This window comes from Theobroma cacao, chromosome 3, assembly GCF_053813885.1.
Source record: "Theobroma cacao isolate CCN51 chromosome 3, ASM5381388v1, whole genome shotgun sequence".
NCBI classification, from domain to species: Eukaryota; Viridiplantae; Streptophyta; class Magnoliopsida; order Malvales; family Malvaceae; genus Theobroma; species Theobroma cacao.
In genome coordinates, this window is record NC_142641.1 from 38,471,733 (window position 1) to 38,492,280 (window position 20,548).

A 20,548-nucleotide genomic window follows, 5' to 3' on the forward strand; every position below is an offset into this window, starting at 1 on the left:
TGGACGACGTCGTTTAAGCCCTCTGAGCCCTAGCTATAAAAACCTCATTTCCTTTCTTCTCTTTCATTTTCCTTTTTTACTTTCTCTCTCTACCCGTCGGCTCTTTCTCCCTTCTCTTTGTTCTTTCACCGGCTTCCCTTCTGACCGGCGAACATCCAAAGCCAGCTATGCCACCGGCTAACCCTCTCTTTCTCTCCTCTGACCGACAGCCAACCCCCTTGGCATCGATCGGGTACCTCCGCTCTCTTCCCTACGCCGGATTTGGTGGCGCGACGGTCGAGCTTCCTCTCTTTGTTCACTCCGCTGTCGCCAGCGTCGCACCCAAGATCGGCAGCACCGCCTACTTTTACCCAAACAAAACCCCCTTTTTTACGCTGTCGCCGATTCCTTTACGCGACCGGATCTGCCTCTTTCTCCGTTAGCGGCACTCAAAGCCCAAGCTCTCCCTTCACCGCCGATCAGTTCTCTCTCTCTCTCTCTATTCTGCCGACTTCCTTCTCTCTCTATCTTTGTCTAGAGCTGGCATCACTCCCACCCCCAAAACTCAGGGCTTTCTACTCTTTTGTGCCCATATTTTCTGATTCCTTTTGGTATTGCTTGGTATCAATTTTTTTGATTTCTGGATTGTGGATTTAGTTTTGGCTGTTAGACTAGGGGTTTGATTTGCAGGTTATGCCTTGTTGCTATTTTTTTGGTTTCTGGTTGTTTTTGCTTGCAGGTTTTCCCCCTGGATGCTACAGTGCCCCCTCCCCTTTATACCCGGTTCCTAGGCTCTTGAGGGGGCACGCTCCACTGCTTTATCCCTGGGCACCAGGGGGCAAGTTCCACTACCCTGCCAGACGCGAATTTTTCGTGTCTGGCAAGTGAGAGAGGTGCCTGGCAAGGTGCGTCCGCACCCTGCCAGTCGTACCTCTCTCCTTTCTTTTTCATTTTTTTTTTTTAATTTTTATTATATATTTTTTAATTCATTTTTTTTGTTTATAATTTAGTGTCTACAGCTGCCCCTCTTTGAGCATTTCGAAAATTCGAAATAGTGCAAAGACGTAGACACTGTATTTGACTAAATTCTTTAATTCTCTTACCAAATTTTTATTATTATTTTATTTATATATATATATATATTTTTTAAAAATAAATTTCTCAAAACTGAGGCCACGAGACTTTTAAAATGAACTCCTCAAAACTGAGGCAATGAGAACTTTTAAAAGTGAGCTCCTCAAAGTTGAGGCAATGAGACTTTAAAAATGAACTCCTCAAAACTGAGGCGACGAGACTTTAAAAATGAACTTCTCAAAACTGAGGCAACGAGACTTTAAAAAAGTGAACCCCTCAAAACTGAGGCAACGAAACTTTTTTTTCTTTTTTTGGTGTGGTGAAAAATAATCAATTCCTCATCTGAAATTCATATGATTTTAAAGATGAATTTCCCTCTTTTTCAATTGTTTTAAAATTTTGAACATGTCAATTCATCTTCATCAGTTTCCCTTTTTTTTTTGTGTTTTTAGAGCCTTCTCTTTGATCAATGGGGGATGAATCGATTACGCTTTCGATCTCTCGTCTTCCCCAATTCATTGCTCATAACTATTTTCTTCCTCTATCATATGCATGGTCTAATCATTCTTCACATTTTTACTGTGCTCCATTCTATTGCTAATTCCATTTCTTTCTTTCTCTTCTTAGTCTTTTCTCTTTCCTTTTTTACATTACCAGACTCCATTTCATTCCCTGTCAATTACGATCCTTTTTCAAAATATTGCAAATATTTCTTACTTTATCATGCTCTTTATTAAGTATCATTCCAATTTTATGACAAATGCAATGCAATGTACTCATATCTCCTCTTTTGGCAGAATGAAAATGATGGCATTGTTGGGAGCAGAAAGGCTACTTTTCATTAGAAAAAAGTGAAGTTTTTACAATCAAGTATAATGACTAGGAACAGGGGAAAGTTGATTAATACAAAAGGGATACAGTCCTTTCTTAATGACTGTTTCGATAGATATTAACAGTAGTCTCAAAATTTTATCCCGAAATAGGCACATTTGTCAGCTCCCTTGTCTTTTGTATGAACATCTCGGATCATGATCTTCACCCTTTCTGTGTTAAGCTTTTGTAGTACTTGGACCTCTTCCGTGTCTAGACCGCTCTTTCGGGTTTTCGCCCTAAACACATCTCCCAGATTCAAGCCGCCTTTTCAGGTTTTCAACTTGAAAATTTTCTTTTTCTTCTTTTTTTTTATGCAAAATATTTCTTGACAGCATCGGCATTCACCGGGTTGGAAAACTCCCTTCCGTCCATCTCCGCCAAAATTGGTGCTCCTCCTGAAAAAAGCTTTCTTCACCACAAATGGTCCTTCCCAATTCGGTGTCCATTTCCCTCGAGGATCATGCTGGTTCGGGAGAATTCTTTTCAATACTAATTCTCCTTCTCGGAACTGTCGAGAATGTGCCTTCTTGCCATATGCCCTCATCATTCTCTTTTGATATAACTGCCCATGGCAAAGTGTTGTCAACCTTTTTTCTTCTATGAGATTCAATTGCTCATAACGAGTATTAATCCATTCGGCTTTTTCCAACTGTACTTCTTTAAGGACCCGAAGGGAAAGAATTTCTACTTCAATTGGCAAAACTGCTTTCATCCCATATACCAAAGAGAACGGTGTAGCCCCCGTGGAAGTTCGGACTGTTGTGCGATAAGCATGCAAAGCAAAAGGTAACTTCTCATGCCAATCTTTATATATATCTGTCATCTTTTCAATTATCCTTTTGATGTTCTTGTTGGCTGCTTCCACCGCTCCATTCATCTTTGGGCGATAAGGCGTTGAATTGTGATGCTTGATCTTGAACTTGGCACAAACCTCTTTCATCATCGAACCATTGAGGTTACTAGCGTTATCCGTGATGATCCTTTCCAGGAGACCATAGCGGCATATTATTTCCTTTTGGATGAACTTACAAACCACTTTCTGGGTCACATTGGCATAAGATGCTGCTTCTACCCACTTAGTGAAGTAGTCAATTGCCACCAGAATAAACCGATGCCCATTTGATGCCCTCGGGGTTATCAACCCAATCACATCCATGCCTCACATTGATAATGGCCATGGTGATGTCAATACATGCAGTGAATTAGCAGGGGTGTGGATTCTGTTCGCATATATCTGACACTTGTGACACTTTCGAGCGAAGTCTATACAATCCGTTTCCAACGTGAGCCAGTAATACCCTGCCCTCATGACCTGTCTTGCCAACTTATGTCCACTTGCATGTGCTCCACAAACTCCTTCGTGAACTTCCTCCACTATTCTCCGAGCTTCGGTTGAATCCACGCATCTCAAAAGCGTTTGATCCCTACTTCTCTTGTATAAGATGTTCTCATCCAAGAAGAAATTCATTGCCAACCTTCTAATGGTTTTCTTATCATTTTCTGAGCTTTGATTTGGGTACTGCTGAAATTTGAGATAATGCACAATATCATGGTACCACGGTTTCCCGTCTATTTCTTCTTCTACACTAGAGCAGTGTGCGGGGCACTCTCGAAGATTAATCATGATGGGTTGGATCTTGACATTGGTACCAACTTTGAACATTGCCGCCAGCGTGGCTAATGCATCGGCCATTTGGTTATCTTCTTGGGGCAAATGGGTGAAGCAAATTTTATCAAAATTTTCAATCAGCTTTGAAACATACTTGTGATACCGAACTAACTTCAAGTCACGTGTTTCCCATTCTCCTCGCAACTGATAAATAACTAAAGCCGAGTCCCCATACACTTCCAAAATGTGAATTTTCCTCTCGATTGCTGCCTGAAGACCCATGACACAAGCTTCATATTCAGCTACATTATTGGTGCAATAGAAGTTAAGTTTAGTTATGACGGGATAATGATCTCCTTCTGGTGACACTAACACGACCCCTATGCCATGCCCCAAGGCATTCGAAGCTCCGTCGAAAAACATCTTCCAATTCTTTTTCTTCGATTCCTCCCCACTTGTTTGGCATATTGACATCAAGTCCTCATCTGGAAACTCAAACTCCATTGGTTCATAATCCTCTTCCACCCTTTCTGCAAGAAAATCTGGGATTGCGCTTCCTTTGATAGCTTTTTGGGACACATATACAATATCATATTCGGACAATAACACTTGCCATCTTGCCACTCTACCTGATAAGGAAGGTTTATCGAAGATGTATTTAATCGGATCCAACTTCGCAATGAGCCAAATGGTATGATATAGCATGTACTGCCTGAGTCGATGAGCCGTCCATGCTAAAGCACAACACATCTTTTCCAACGAGGAATACTTGGACTCGTATTCAGTGAACTTTTTACTCAAGTAGTAAACTGCCTTTTCTTTCTTACCAGTTTCATCATGTTGTCCTAACACACATCCCATGGATCCTTCATTTACCGTCAAGTATAAGAGGAGGGGTCTCCCGACCACAAGTGGTACCAATACTGGCGGACTCAACAAATATTCTTTAACCTTGTTAAAAGCAACTTGGCACTCCTCATTCCACACCCCCGGATTATGTTTGCGAAGGAGTTTGAAGATCGGGTCACATTTGAGTGTGAGCTGTGATATGAACTGGGCTATATAATTTAATCTCCCCAAAAATCCTCTAACTTCTTTTTGCGTTTTAGGAGGAGGCAAATTACGGATTGCTTGAACCTTATCCGGGTCAACTTCTATTCCTCTTTCACTGACGATGAAACCCAGTAGCTTTCCTGAAGTGACTCCAAAAGTGCACTTTGCCGGATTTAATCTGAGTTGAAATTTTCGTAACCTCTTAAATAATCTTTCAAGATTGGTCGCATGGTCCTCTGTTTTACGAGCTTTTACAATCATATCGTCTACATACACCTCAACCTCTTTGTGCATCACATCATGGAAGAGAGTCACCATAGCTCGCTGATAAGTTGCCCCGGCATTCTTCAAACCAAATGACATTATCTTATAACAAAAGGTCCCCTACATAGTTATGAAGGTAGTTTTCTCTCTATCCTCTGGTGCCATCTTAATTTGGTTATACCCTGAAAAGCCATCCATAAAGGAAAACATGGAATGACGGGCAATATTGTCAACAAGGGTGTCAATGTGGGGAAAAGAAAAATTATCTTTTGGGCTAGCTCTATTCAAGTCCCGATAATCCACACACATTCTCACTTTCCCGTCTTTCTTAGGTACTGGGACAATATTTGCAACCCATTCAGGGTACTTAGCTACTTCCAAGAATCCTGCATCGAACTGCTTTTTCACCTCTTCTTTAATTTTCAACAACATTTCAGGTTTCATTCTTCTCAACTTTTGCTTAATCGGTTTGCATTCAGGTTTCAAAGGCAGTTTATGGGCTACAATGTCTGTATTGAGTCTTGGCATATCTTGATAAGACCATGCAAACACATCTACATATTCATGGAGTAGCTTTATTAGTTTTTCTTTTTCCATTGACACCAACGTCATACCAATTCTAACTTCTTTCTTATTTTCTTCATTTCCCAAATTAATCGTTTCAAGTGTCTCTTGATATGGGACAATTTGTCTCCCCTCCTGTTCTACTAGTCTTAACAAGTCCGGAGTTAAATCATAATCTTTCATGTTTTCTGTATTGTCAAGTTCACTGACACTTGTACCTTTTTCAAAATTAACTTCAAAACCACTGTCGTTATCATCTTCGCATTCATTATTTGGAATCCTGGAAGGTAAAGGGAATTGAAATATGTAGAGCTATTGTATAGGTAAATAGTTAAAATAAAGGGATGAAATGACACGAATGGAAATGATTAATTATGAGAAGAGATATGAGAAATGCACTACGCATGTCAATTTATTAAAATGATAAATGATAAAAAGCCTGATACATAAAATTCCAATGCTCTTGGGCATAAGCATGGATGTTTAGTTTGCATTACTTTGAAATTGAATCACAAGTGACTGGTAAACTCATGGTGGTCCAGCTGCTCAACTTTAGATTCGGTGGCCCGAGGTATGTAGTAGGAATCCCATCCACATTTCTTGACTGTTCTTCACCTTCCTCCGTTGCACATATTGATAAATCAGAAAAGGCTTCCCCTAAAGCTGACACTGATTCTCGGTTTCCAACGGTGAGTAATTCAGGAAAGATGCAACCTCCAGATCGGAATGTCTCGTAAAGATGAGGATATGTCATTCCTTGGATTTCCAACTCATGCCCCTTAAAGCGAGCCAACCTTTCCTTTCTTCTTTCGGCTATCATTTCTTCTCTTTCCTTCTTAGTTGGCTTGTACCCCAAGCCAAACCTTTCTTCATTTTTGGTAGTACGTATGGGACTTCTAATGCCTTATAGTTCTTTTCCCAATCCTGCCCCTGTTCGGTATCCTTTTCCGAATATCTGATTGACAACCATCTTGGTGATTTTGGAAAACCTCAGAATAGGCGGTGTGGTTCCTTCTATAACATACGTGGTGTTAACAAACTCGAAGGATCGGAAGGAACATTCAGGCACTTCTTCCGCCGCTTCCACGTAAGGCGTATCTACTGGCTTGCTTATGAGTAAGTCCTCTTCCCCGTTAACACAGACAATTTTCCCTTCCACGATGAACTTGACCTTTTGATGAAGAGATGAAGGTATGGCCCCAGCCATGTGTATCCAAGGTCTTCCCAACAAATAATTGTATGAAGGAGCAATATCCATAACTTGGAATTCAATGGTAAAGGTACATGGGCCAATTTCTACCGGTATCTCAATGTCCCCTACTGCTTCTCTTCTTGTTCCATCGAAAGCTCTCACGATCATCTGACTCTTTCGCATGTAGGACATGTTGATGGGTAAACGGGCCAAGGTCCTCATGGGCATCACATTTAAGGATGATCCGTTGTCAAGCAGTACCTTTGCGACAGTACAACCTTTACACTTGGTAGTGATATGCAAGGCTTTGTAATTTCCTCTACCTTCAGAAGGAATTTCTTCATCGCTAAAGGATATTATGTTACCCACTGAAATGTTCCCAACGATGTAGTCTAAATTTTCAACTGAGATGTCATGATCCACATATGCTTGGTTCAAAATCTTCATCAGAGAGTTCTTATGTGGTTCTGAGCTGAGGAGCAAAGATAATAGTGAAATACGAGCGGGCAACCGGTTCAATTGCTCAACTACATTGTACTCACTATGTTTGATGAACTTAAGGAACTCGGCAGCTTCTTTTTCCGTCACCGATCCTTTTGAGTCATCTGTCGATTTTGGAGGTTGTACCTTTTCTTCTCTCGGACTTCGCGTTTTTTCCTTTCCTTTTTCATTCTTGAGATTCTCGAATGCTTCCAGTGAATAGCAACGTCCGCTGCGGGTAATCCCTCCAACACCAGTTATATTTGCAGCATCATCTTGAGATTCAGCTATCCATTTTTCCGCTTTTGAAACTTGTACACTGCAGTTGTAGTTCCATGGGACAGCTTTGTCATCTTTGTAGGGGAAGGGTTTAGGGACTTCGATGATCATCTTGGCATGGGTTTTGTCCTCCACAAACTCTCCTTTTGGTTCGTAGAAAATGGTTAAAGGTTTTATCTTCATTGGGTGAGTGGACTCCTTGGATATCATGTTTACTGCTGACTTTGAAGCTTCCGCATAAAACTCGATCTTTGATTCGTCCATCATTCTTTGCACTTTCTTCCGGAAAGAACTACAATCCTGGATTGAATGCCCCACACATCCTTTGTGATACAAGCAACATAGTCTTTGGATATCTCCTGAGTCATTCACATTAGGACATTCAGGCCACACCTCGAGCATATCAGCTTTTACCAAGGCTTCAAATATTTTCTCCATGGAGGTTTCCACTTCCCGAATGTTCCTTTTGACATACACCTCCCTTTCGATTGCATTTACCCCTGCCCTAGCATGATTTGGCAGTGGGTTGTTGTTAACATTCTGTTCTGGCTTTTTTTCAAAGTTCAGGATTCCTGCCTTGATCAACCCTTACACCTTATGCTTGAATGTCGTGCAATTCTCGATCGAGTGACCTTCGATTCCATAATGATAATCACAGTGGGCGAAAGTGTCATACCATCTCGGAAACGGAGGTTTTAATGGCTCTATGTATAAGGGTGCTACTATATGGTTTGCAACTAACTGAGTGAAGAGTTCAGCATAAGGGATTGGGATTGGGTCAAACTGCACTTTCTCTTGCTTGTTTTGCCATCCTCTTGATTCACTGGTGTATGGTTGTTTGAAGGTGTTGTTTGTTGTGTGGTTGAAGCTGTAACAGGTGTGGAAGTAGGTGGGTGAATATTTGTGGGGTAAAGTGTCCGTTGGATGGGATTATATGGGTATGGGTTAGGGAAGGCATTTGGCATAGGCGGGTATAGGTATGGGCTTTGTGAAGTGTTGTTCACAGCTGGGTAATAGGGGTATGGTAGGTATGGCTGGTAAGGGTTGTATGTTCCTCATTGGTGTTGTCCTGAAGTGATGGCTTGGGCTTCTCCCTCTTTCCTCTTGAAAGTTCCCCCTTTCCTTGTGTTTGCTGTATCACCTCCTTCTATCTTCCCTTGCTTAATGGCAGTTTCTATCATTTCTCCTGAAATCACCATATCAGCAAAGTTCTTTATGGCACTACCAACTAATCGTTCATAGTAAGGGGCTCGCAAGGTGTTAACAAACATTACAGTGGTTTCTTTCTCAGTCAATGGTGGCTGAACTTGAGAGGCCACATTCCTCCATCTATGAGCGTATTCTTTGAAGCTTTCAGTGATTTTCTTCTCCATATTTTGTAAAGAAAGGCGATCCGGAGCCATATCTGTAACGTGCTTATACTGAGCTACAAACTCCAGTAAGGCTATCTTGGAAGCAATGTATCAAGAGTTTGTCATCATGAGCATATGCGGCCATCCTTCTACAATACATGGTGATATGTGTGACCGGGCACTTGGTTCCATCATACTTCTCAAAGTCTGGAACTTTGAATTTTGGGGGTATAACCACATCTGGAACCAGACAAAGCTCAATTGCATCCATAGAACAATACATTCCAATTCCTTCTACCATGCGCAGTCTTTCCTCAAAAAGGTTAAATTTTTTATGGGTATCGGGATTATTTTTCGATTCAACGGATCCACATTTGAGCTTTTCTTGTTCCTTTGAATCATCCAGATCAGGTACAGAGATGGGATCTGAAGGACTTGCCCCTCCAATTGGCCTTTGTTGAGCATAAATCGGTGGTGGTCCTATTGGCATCCTAAAAAATGGATATTGACCCACGGATGGCATGGGAATAGACGCATTCCTTGCAGGTGGAGGTGTAAATCCTGGTGGATGCACGGGGTCTGTATTGGTTTCTATCTGTTGAACGTCTTCTGGGGTACCAGAACTCCCTGTCGCTTTCTTTCCTTTATCTGTAGATATTAACTCCAAAATTTTTGATAACTGACCCATGATTTCTTCTTGCTTCTTCTCAATCTTATCCATCCTCTCTGAATGCTCGTCCCCCATGATCTTAGAACGGGCTCTTGTATTGTATCTGTGGAGAATTTGTTTTTCTGGAATTTTGTTCTATTAGTTCAAGGAATAAGTTAGAATTTTATGTTGAGTGCATTATTATTTATTACTTTTATTTGAATCATGCATTATGATGCAAATGAAATGTATTTGAATAGGAAAAATATTGGCCATCCAACATTTACCATAAGAAAATCCGCATCCATAAAACTTAAATATCTGATTACATCATTGTCTAAAACCATACATAACTAAAAAGAAAAACCGACTTTGTCATATTGGTCCCTAACCATCTTGAGGTGATCGATCAACCGCTCACTCAATTCATCCTTGGGAAGAATCTCTCGCCTGAGTTCTTCGGTCTTGTCTGCCATTACTCGAGCTATAAATGCCACTTCTCTCATCTGTCTCAGTATCCATTGCATCTCAGCTTCTTTCCTTTGAAGGCTTTGTGTGCATGAATCGTTTCTTTCCCTCATTTGGAAATATTCTTGCCTTATTGCTTCGTACTGTGCCTTGTAGCCCTCCATGGCAGTTTCCAACAAGTCACAGTCATTTTTCAACTCTTGTATGGTTTGTCCTTGTCTTCGTACCTCGTGCTGCAAAGCATTATTGACACTTCGGAGTTCTTGTATTCTGGCTAACAGAGAAGAATTTGCCATGCTCACTTTCTCAAACTTGCTTTGCCACTCATCCTGCTCTTTCAAAGCCACCCGTACCTTTCTTGCAGTCTCTTTCTTCACTTCTTCTAGCTCATCCTCGTGTCTTCGCTTCAAATTCATCATCTCATTTTCAAGTCTTCTTCTCGTCAACTCACTCTCCAGCAGGACGTCTTGAGGTTCTGGGTTTATGGGATGTTTTGATGGATTTTTCGGGGGGCGTATGACATTTTTCACCCTTTGGTCGTGCCAAGTATGATATCCTGTGGTGACTTCATCGGTAACCCTTCCCTGATCTACTCGGCAAGTTTTCTTCCAGTCTTGTGCAATTTCCTCAATTCTCTTTAGCGTTTTCGGCTCTCCATATGTAAACTCTAACTGGTCGAGCTGGTGAGTCATGGGCACGAATTGCTCAGATCCGAACTGTCTCCGTACCATTATCGGGGCATAGCTAATGGCTCCCCATGGTCCCATCAGTGGTACCCACGACTTATCCCCACATTTATACATTACTTGCATTCGTGGCATCCATGGAGCTCTCCAAGTCACTTCAATGCTCATTAACCTCCGGAGCCTTACGACCCACTCTTCTTTCCTTTTACAGTCGGGCCATTCACTTTCGCAGAACTCAAGGATAGGACAACTCGCAGATAGATAAAGTTTTCGAAATTTGCTCTCTTTGCATTCGAAGTGGCTTTTTATCCATATGGTTAGGAGTTGAGCACATCCGATGAATCGTCCTTCACCTTTGCATCGACAGAAATTCAAGGATCTAAAGGTTTCAGCTAAGATGGATGGGGCCGGGTTAATGCTCCTTGTCACCTGATCAAAAAAGTCTATGACTGACACCTCCACATGACCTAGAACCTTCGGGAAGACCACTAAGCCGTAAATTGCCATCGCAAAAGCCAAGAAACCTTGTTCATCCTCCATGTGTTTTTTAATATATCCGTTTAAGAAACTCCACGGAAGGCATTCTGTGTCTCCTTTCTTCTTCAAATGCTGATCCACTTCTACCGTAGTCATTCCTAACAACTTGGCCAACTTTCGTCGATGTCCCGTCTTCTGGGCCCTCCAATAGATCTTGTCAGGCTGCATGTGGTCTATCCGGAGCAGAGAGGAGTACTCTTCTATGGTAGGGGTCATGTCCACCTTGTTAAAGACAAAGCAACGGTATGAGGGATCCCGAAACTGGACAATGGCTCGGAGCATCTGGTCATCGACAGGCACATATAGGAGCCATGCAATGTGTCCATACTTGTTCTGAAAATTGTCTCGGTGAGCACATCTCCACTGTTCCCAAATTCCTACCATCTCTGTAAAGTCATTCTGCTGAAGGTCCAAGTGAACTCTCTCGGGTAAAATTGGGACATGTCCTTGGGTCAAACAGTCTCCTTTTTCTTGTTGGATCTGCCCCATCTGTAACTCTATCTCATAGTCATTTCTGTATATGTTGAGCGGACCTGCTGATGACGATGCCATGGATATAATCGGGATCTCTTAGGTTGAATGTTGTGTAGCCAATATTTCTCCTATATGCAATTACGATGCATGCAAATGAACATGTAACATGTGCATGACAAGCAAAATAAACTTAAGTTAGTATGGTAAAAAGAAAGAATGGAATGTTAAAAATAATGAGAGAATAACAAGCAATATCATGGGTATTATTGTCTACTCCACGATACTTTATTATCTCGTGGCATGATTTAAAATAGAGGGAGTGAAAGAAATTCCTTCATGTGTACCTATTTATAAGGTATATTCTCACGGGTATGGCCCTTTCTAGGGTTAAGTTGCTCTCGGTACTCTATATGCTGAGCGGGGTTTATAAATAGAGCTAAGGTTCCCAAATCGTTCCTCACTGTCGTCCACACGGACTAGTAAGGCACCCCGGTTCTCACCCATTACAGGCTTCAAACGGACTAGGTTCGATTTGAGTGGGAGTCTTCACTAGCCCGTGCGGAGGTTATCACCTCACGAGAGCGTAGCTACTAAACTCCCTCTTAAAAAGGACATAACCCGGGTGAAGGGTTTATGCATGAATGCAAAATGTGCTGTGTGTGTGAAGGAAATCATGAGTTCAAAGTAATAATCTCACATCCCTCTATCCTAAATCCCTACAATTATTAAAAGCAATAAAGTAATAAATGGGAAATAAACTAATGCACCAAACAAAATATGCAGAACAAATCATTAACACTAAGGAAATATTGAATTATTTAAAGCCTTGGATAACTTATTATTATTTAATGGTTCGACTCTCGACGGTCCCCAGTGGAGTCGCCAGCTGTCGTAACGTGCGGGTCCGGGAACCCGACCGCCAGACGCGAAAGTGAAGATAAATTAAACTCACTAAAAAAAATTAAACTAGGAATCGCCACCAATCTTTTTTACTAGGTGCGATTGGCCACCTATTGACTCAATTCTAATCGATGAAAACTTAAATTAATTTTAAACCCACCGAAAAGAACCTTAAACTGGTCTACGATTTTTTTTTTTTAGATCTAGGTTCGGGAGTACGGTTACACCCGAGGAAGGATTAGTACCCTCGGGATGCCCGTTCCATGAACGGTACCATTTTTAGATTATCCTATTAGGCTTTAATTTTTAATTTCACTATATTTTCTTAATTATTATTTTTTTATTTTATCTCCTATTTAACTTAAAATGGAATGCAAATGGGTGGCAAGATGGAATGCATGACGTGAGATAAAAATGCCGGACGAATAACCTTTTATCGAGGATATTTTCTCGAATCCGCCCATCATACTGGTGGGACTCGAGATATTCTCTCACCTAGGGAATTATCCGAGAAACTCGCCTTCACAAATTCGACGGATAATTCCCGTCATCAGGGTCATCGTACGTTTTCTTTTTAAAACAATATTTTTGTGCATAATGAACCTAATTCGGGCAAAAGCCTTATATTAAAGATGGTTCTCGAGCCCTCCCATCATACTGGTGGGACCCGAGGACATCTTTTCACATAAGGAACTTTTCGAGAAATACCCGCCTTCGCAGGATCCCCGGAAGATCCCATCATCGGGGCTTAAACTCGAATACAGAAATATTTATATGCGATGATATGCATGATGTAACATATATATGCTATGCTAATGCAATTATCTATTTTTGATTTATTATTGTTTAATTGTTATTTTCATTTTATTTTATTATTATTTTTTATATTATCATGTTTTTCTATTCTATTCCTTATTATTATTTTTTATACCTTACATTTTTTGTTCTAGATTTCTCCTATGTTTTCCTTTTATAATTAGATAAATTATTTATGATTCCGTGTTATTTTTAGTGAACAAGAATTTTATTATTATTTTATATTTTATTATTATTGTTGTATTTAATAATTTTTGTATAGTCAAATTCTTTATTTATTAAAATTTCGGGATCTTGAAATCGAGGCTCTCCCATCGTACTGGTGGAGCCTTGATTCGGATTTCGAACCTAGGGAATATAAGCCCGAGATTGCGACTTCTCGCGTCCAGACCAATCATCCCATCATCGGCATCAAATTAAGCAGTTATCTTATTTATATTAAATAGTTCTTTATCTTATCCTATTTTCATTCTCTCTCCATTTATATAGAACTACCTTTTTCACCTAATTTGATTTTTCCATATTTTGTTTCATCATATTTTAATTCTAATTCTTCCTAATTTATTTTCACTCTTATTATCTCTACATAAATTTTCATGACTATGTATCTCGTAAATATGTTCCACATTTCATCTTTTCCCACGTTTGTATATTTTTTAAACAAACATTCTAAATCCAATTATGTGCATATATTATCAATCTAAATAAATCTATTTTTATCATTAAATGTTTACTTTTCCCCATATTTACTACTTAAATAAATTCATTACTCTTTAAATAATTAAATGTTTATTTATTTCTTTATATATATTATGCTTGGGTATTTTTTTAGTTAAATAGCTATTTCACTTGATTTATTATTATTTGTTATATAAACAAATATATAGGTATATTCTTATTTTTTTTATATATCGTCTTTTTTTTTTATATATATCGTTAAACATTCTATTTTTATCCTCCTTGATTTTTATATTTTCCTTCTTTGTTTTTTTGTATTATTATTTCTATTTTCTCTTTACATCTAATCATTTTAAAAGTATTTTATCTTTTTATTTTACCTAATAACATACTAAAACTAATTTTACCATTTTATCAAACATTGGGCCAAACACAACCACAAAAACCAAATTAGAAGAAAAATTTACCTTTTATGGGCTAAAGTGGCCCAAGATAACCGGATCACTCCAACTGATCTGCTTCCCAAGGCCTTCAAACCACTCCCAAAACGCACCGTTTCGGTGTCTTGTTCAGCAGCCCTTGGTGCGCCCAAAACGACGCCGTTTAGAGGGAATAAAGCGGGCTTTGGGTGAGTTACTGGACGACGTTGTTTAAGCCCTTTGAGCCCTAGCTATAAAAACCTCATTTCCTTTCTTCTCTTTCATTTTCCTTTTTTACTTTCTCTCTCTACCCGCCGGCTCTTTCTCCCTTCTCTCTGTTCTTTCACCGGCTTCCCTTCTGATCGGCAAACATCCAAAGCCAGCTATGCCACCGGCTAACCCTCTCTTTCTCTCCTCTAACCGATAGCCAACCCCCTTGGCATCGATCGGGTACCTCCGCTCTCTTCCCTGCGTCGGATTTGGTGGCGCGACGGTCGAGCTTCCTCTCTTTGTTCACTCCGCCATTGTCGACGTCGCACCCAAGACCGGCAGCACCGCCTGCTTTTACCCAAACAAAACCCCCCTTTTTTACGTTGTCGTCGGTTCCTTTACGCAACCGGATCTGCCTCTTTCTCCGTTAGCGGCACTCAAAGCCCAAGCTCTCCCTTCACCGTCGATCAGTTCTCTCTCTCTCTCTATTCTGCCGACTTCCTTCTCTCTCTATCTTTGTCTAGAGCCGGCATCACTCCCACCCCCAAAACCCAGGGTTTTCTACTCTTTTGTGCCCATATTTTCTGATTCCTTTTGGTATTGCTTGGTATCAATTTTTTTGATTTCTGGATTGTGGATTTTGTTTTGGCTATTAGACTAGGGATTTGATTTGCAGGTTATGCCTTGTTGCTATTTTTTTGGTTTCTGGTTGTTTTTGCTTGCAGGTTTTCCCCCTGGATGCTACAGTGCCCCCTCCCCTTTATACCCGGTTCCTGGGCTCTAGAGGGGGCACGCTCCACTACTTTATCCCTGGGCACCAGGGGGCAAGTTCCACTACCCTGCCAGACGCGAAAAATTCGCGTCTGGCAGGTGAGAGTGGTGCCTGGCAGGGTGCGTCCGCACCCTGCCAGTCGTACCTCTCTCCTTTCTTTTTCATTTCTTTTTTTTTAATTTTTATTATATATTTTTTAATTCATTTTTTTGTTTATAATTTAGTGTCTACAAATCCAAGAACAACCACGCCAAATGAAGAGAAGAAGCAAGCGACTATAGAGAGTAAATTCAAGGGTTGCAGATTTCCAAACAAAGTAAATAGAGCATTATATAAAGTATTTTTTTACCGAACTCTTCCTCTTGTGGTGAAGAACGTACCATTTTCTGAAAGGAATTATTATCGGAGATTCATCACTTCAACTCAAGGAGTTATTATGTGTTTCTTAACCTTTTCAAGGACACAAAAACTTCCTTTACCTAGGAGCACCAAAAGAAGGTTTATGAATTTCCATATTGATACAAGTCTTATAGATGGATTTCATCATTAGGGTTGTGCATTTATGTTTACATCTTTTTTACAGCAGAAAAGCCTAAGGATTGTCTTACAAATTAGTTGCCCTTTATTTTGATTGCTCTGCGTGGTAGAGAAGGAAGAAGTAAAACAGGGTTCGATGCCTAAACTTCAAATTTCAATGCATCAATACTCCAAAAACAGAAGGCAAAATAAAAGCCAAAGTGCTTGCTTCCAAAATATTTTTGTCTTTTATGTACAGGTGCATATCTTATTAGCCGAATACCCCATAACGTATATTTAGAATTGGGACCAAGAAATTTGAAAGTGCTATCTGGAAGGAAAGCGATTGTTTGATGTGGAATATGGGATTGTGGAACCAATCGAGGGGCTGGAACAAATTAAAAGCAGACTTTTTTGTTGTACAAAAGAAAAAAGAAGTAATTTCTTGGATTATACTCCATTGATAAGATTTCATGAGTTTTAGGTCAAAATCCAATGTTGAAATCTTGGGAATTTGATAATCTCCCATTTTCACTTCTTCAGTTGTGTCTTTTTCTTCTGGAAACTGTGGTCCATGTATAAGCCTCAGCCCATTAGAAACTTGATCCAATAGTCCTTGCCATTTACCCCTACGAATCAGGCCCATTTCTGTAATTGTTCCAGAAACGAACATCTACGCATCAAGCCCATTTCTCATACCGGCTTTCTGTGCTACCGTCAATAAACACCTCAGTCGGTCAATACGCACTGCACACCATTTGAAGACCGACGAGCTACCATCTCCGGTTTAACTCAGTTCCGCGCAAGCGTTGCCATTTGCCAAGATTACCTGATTAATACCGCGCCATTTATATTGGTCTAACTCATGCACCAGGTGGAAGGTACGACCAATAAGGGAACTTGTCTTCTCTAATCCAAGGCTAAGATGAAGATTCGAGAGCTGCATGGTATGTATATTATTGCATCCAGAACGACTATGTCGACGTTCCCACCATTAACAAAGAAGAGAGGAAATTCATTCCCAATCTCCAAATTTTCAACTTGCTACCATGAAATCAAGCACGGTAAAACTATTTATATTATCCACACAAAAAAACACTGATTATATAGATATCTATATATATAAAACAAACTGATTGATTTACCCTCTATCTTCACGTCCCTTTTAGTTTTAGCTACACAAATATTTGTATAAGGATAAAGGATCTACTTCTTGACTGTGCGGTCTAGTTTCCAAACAACTACAAGAGATGGGAGTGCAAAAAAAAAGGACTCCTGTGCGTTGATTGCTGAAGCTGGCCTTCTGGCGTCAAACTCGACCTAAATGATGATGAGAAGCCAACTTTGTCGCTTTGTTTTTTTCCTGTTTGAAGCAATGCTTCCATGGCTTATTGGGAGATCTGTAATGGTTGGAAGAAATAAGCCTAATTGCATTTCTGTAAGAGGTTTCGACATCTTACCTGTGGCATGAACCGTGGGCACAATAATCTACAGAAAGGCACAGATGGCATTAAGCTGAATCAGTCACAGGGCAACTCTCCTTTGGCAAGTCTGTGAAATGAAGTGCAGGGCCGGGGAGTCCCACTTTGCATAATTAATTACAGCAGTAATCACAATATTACCTGCCAATGGAGAGGTGCCCTTTGACTGGTTTGCTTATTGACTAAAGCCTCCCCATTCCAGGTCTTGCAGCGCAATATTCTTGGTTAATTTTGAAATCACTCTGAATTTTACCGCTATCTGATCATCAGGATCTTTATAAGCACTTCCAATGGGTTAAAGAAACAGAATAAACCATCGAAGAATAGCATATGCTTGAAGGGTTATGCTATGGATATCCTCTTGAGGCTGCTTTTTTTTTGCCTTTTTGCTTCTCTGCCCTTTGCCTCTGGTCTCATAAGCGTTCAATGTAAGGATAGGAGAATATATCTTCTTCTACTCTTCTTTCTAGCTAGTCCGGTTGTGGTAGGCGAGAAGACTAAAAAGTAGAGTTGAGGGAAGATGCTCCTCCACAATGAAGATGGCTGAGCAACAGTAACCTTATAACGAGTTATATATGAAGGGCAGCATATGATCCTCGTGTCATACTATTCTTTTACCTTTTCATCTGCTTTAATTTAGTCCTTTTTCGTGTGTTTAAGTTCAAAGAGAGCAAAAGAGAATTTGGTTTGCGATTTCAATTTTTTCTTCCCTAAGTAGGAAATCACTTTTTCACTTGCTTAGGGAGCTACGATCAAGAGTTAGGATTCAAAAGTAGCATGTATTGCCTTTTGGAAATTAGGCAGTTGAATGAAAAATATTCTCTCACAATCTGACAATGATACTTGCGTGGTAATTTTACAATTTAGGGCTTCCCCTTCTTAGTTAGGTCCTTACTCGAAACTACCGGAGCCAACAAGGATATACAATTAATCTTGAATATTAATAAAATTTAACTAATTTGTACTGACTTTTATTAAATAACATTTTCTTAATTGTTGAAAATCTTATATATTAATTAATATTACTAAAATTTTCAATTATATATAATTGAAATATTAATCATCTTTTTTTATATAATAATTATTTTTTAATTTAATGAGAGACAATTAATTTTATATTTTATATTTTATATTTTATATATACTTACTATTTAAAAATAAAATCAATTATTTACGTGTAACAATAAATATTAGTATTGAATAAATTTCTTAACTCACAATTTGAAAAATTGAGTCTTGTTTTTGTGGAAGATGGAAGCATTTCTATAGGAGGGTTTCTCTCGAATAGCTGTTTGCCTTCGATCATCAACCCGAATACATATGAATTGATGATGATCCAATTTGAAATCAATGTTCGGCCAAAGATTGACCCAAGCTGATAAAAACTTGACATAAGGAACCGTATGCCATAAACAGCGACAGATGCTACATATGCTGGCATTAAACTGACTATTAAGCCAGTGATGTACATAAAGAGCTGGAATCCTTACACACCATGCCTTCTAGGGAAACTTGCATGAGTTGGGCCGAAATATGCTAATTAAAAGCATTTCAATTGTCAAAAGATCCCTACCAAATTCCTCTGTATATTGATAGTTGTAGATGTAGCAGTAGAGGATACTAAGCTGAAGCAGTCACAGGGCAACTCTCCTTTGGCAAGTCGTGGGAACAAATGCGGTTTCACCCATAAAATTAATGCAGTAATAATTACCATTACTAGACACGTGAGAGGTGCCCTATGACTGGTTTGCTTACTAGCAACTTCCTCTGGCTGGATAGTTGTCTGGAATAGCTTCTAGGTTCTGCAGGTGACCTCTGAACTTCTTTTATAAGCACTCTGTCTGGAAGGGACAGAATAAGCCATTGAATGATCGAAGAGATGGCATATGTTTATGGGTTATACAGTGGATATACTTTACGGCACGGGCGCCTTTGATAGGACTTTTGGAAGGCCTAAATTCCATCCTAGGCTTCTTTTTCTTACCCATATCCAAGGGTTTGTAAAATCTCTTTCCAGTAGCAGCATAATAGATTGTTCCGGTCTCCTAGTCCATGCCTTTAAGGTGAGAAAAGGAAAAAGGTAGTTGAGTGTGGAGATTCTCCACCATGTAATCAAGGTGAATAAGTTAAGGCTGCTTTAGAAAGTTTCTTCTATGTTTTCTCTTCTGAATTATTCTTTTCATTTTGCTGCCTGCTCGTTCGATGGCCTTGGTTGGCTTGATTCATTTTTCCCCTGTCCTTTTAGTGCCAAATTGTTTCTGCATAATATTGATTCTCAGTTTTTTTTGTTATGAATCTTAATATTGCTGAACATCACTAAAAGTTTATGCATAACATATCCGAAGGTGTAGACCACCATATAATTAAGGTCAATTTGCAATAGCAAAAGAAAGTGCACCAGTTCAGCAAACAAAAATTTCAACCTGTCTTGCCCTTTAGAAATGGTAGCTGAGTACAAAGCAAAATGCTTATTATAGCATTAAAGAAAAAGGCAACCAAAGAGTAACATATGAGCCAGAATGGCTACAAGCCCATCAGGACTCTGTGTATTGCCTGCTAAGCTAGCTCAATATGCTAGTTAGCTAGTTAGTGGATGGTTCTCGGTAAATTCTAAGAAATTAAATTTGTCTAGAGCTTTGATAACCTTATTTGTAGAATTTAGTTCATTTTTCTTTTTATGAAATAAATGATTGGATGGAAAAAGAACAATTCACTTCTTTTTCCTGAGTTATTGTTGGAGTTTTTTTCACATGATCCAATTTGATATAATTAAATCTGAAATCTTAATTACACAATTAATGTGGCTACTAGCACTGTAAATATGATATCTAATATTTTATCTCAAGTAAAGTGTTAGGTACCCGTAATGGTAAGAAAATGATGAATAATATAATCTTAATAGATCCATAATATAAATTTATTTGAGTGCTATAATTATGAGGGCATTCATGATTAGGTCTACCTATGTAAGTGTGAAATGTGGTAGCTACTACCAGCTCAAGAGCTTGGCTCTAGTAGCACTCATGAAAGAAGGATACTGATGCAAAGCAATAAAAGTATCCTCGGATACTACGTATTTATTAAGTGTTGAAATCATTGTGTGAGATGTATTCGGTTAATTGAATGGAATAATTTTTTTGAAATATAGTCTACTATATAATTTCGATTAATTTTAATATGTTTTCACTAAGTAGGTTCAATCGGATGGCACCTTCATTTATGC

General features: G+C 39.4%; 1 long non-coding RNA gene across 1 annotated transcript; it reads right to left on the bottom strand.

The window, feature by feature from the left end:
* Nucleotides 1–16,967: 16,967 nt before the first annotated feature.
* On the bottom strand, nucleotides 16,968–17,697 carry LOC148763797 (uncharacterized). Its single transcript, XR_016025422.1, has 2 exons — nucleotides 17,305–17,697; nucleotides 16,968–17,207 (listed from the first exon to the last, which is right to left on the bottom strand). It is a non-coding gene; the product is annotated as an uncharacterized LOC148763797 (long non-coding RNA).
* Between the last annotated feature and the right edge of the window lie 2,851 nt (nucleotides 17,698–20,548).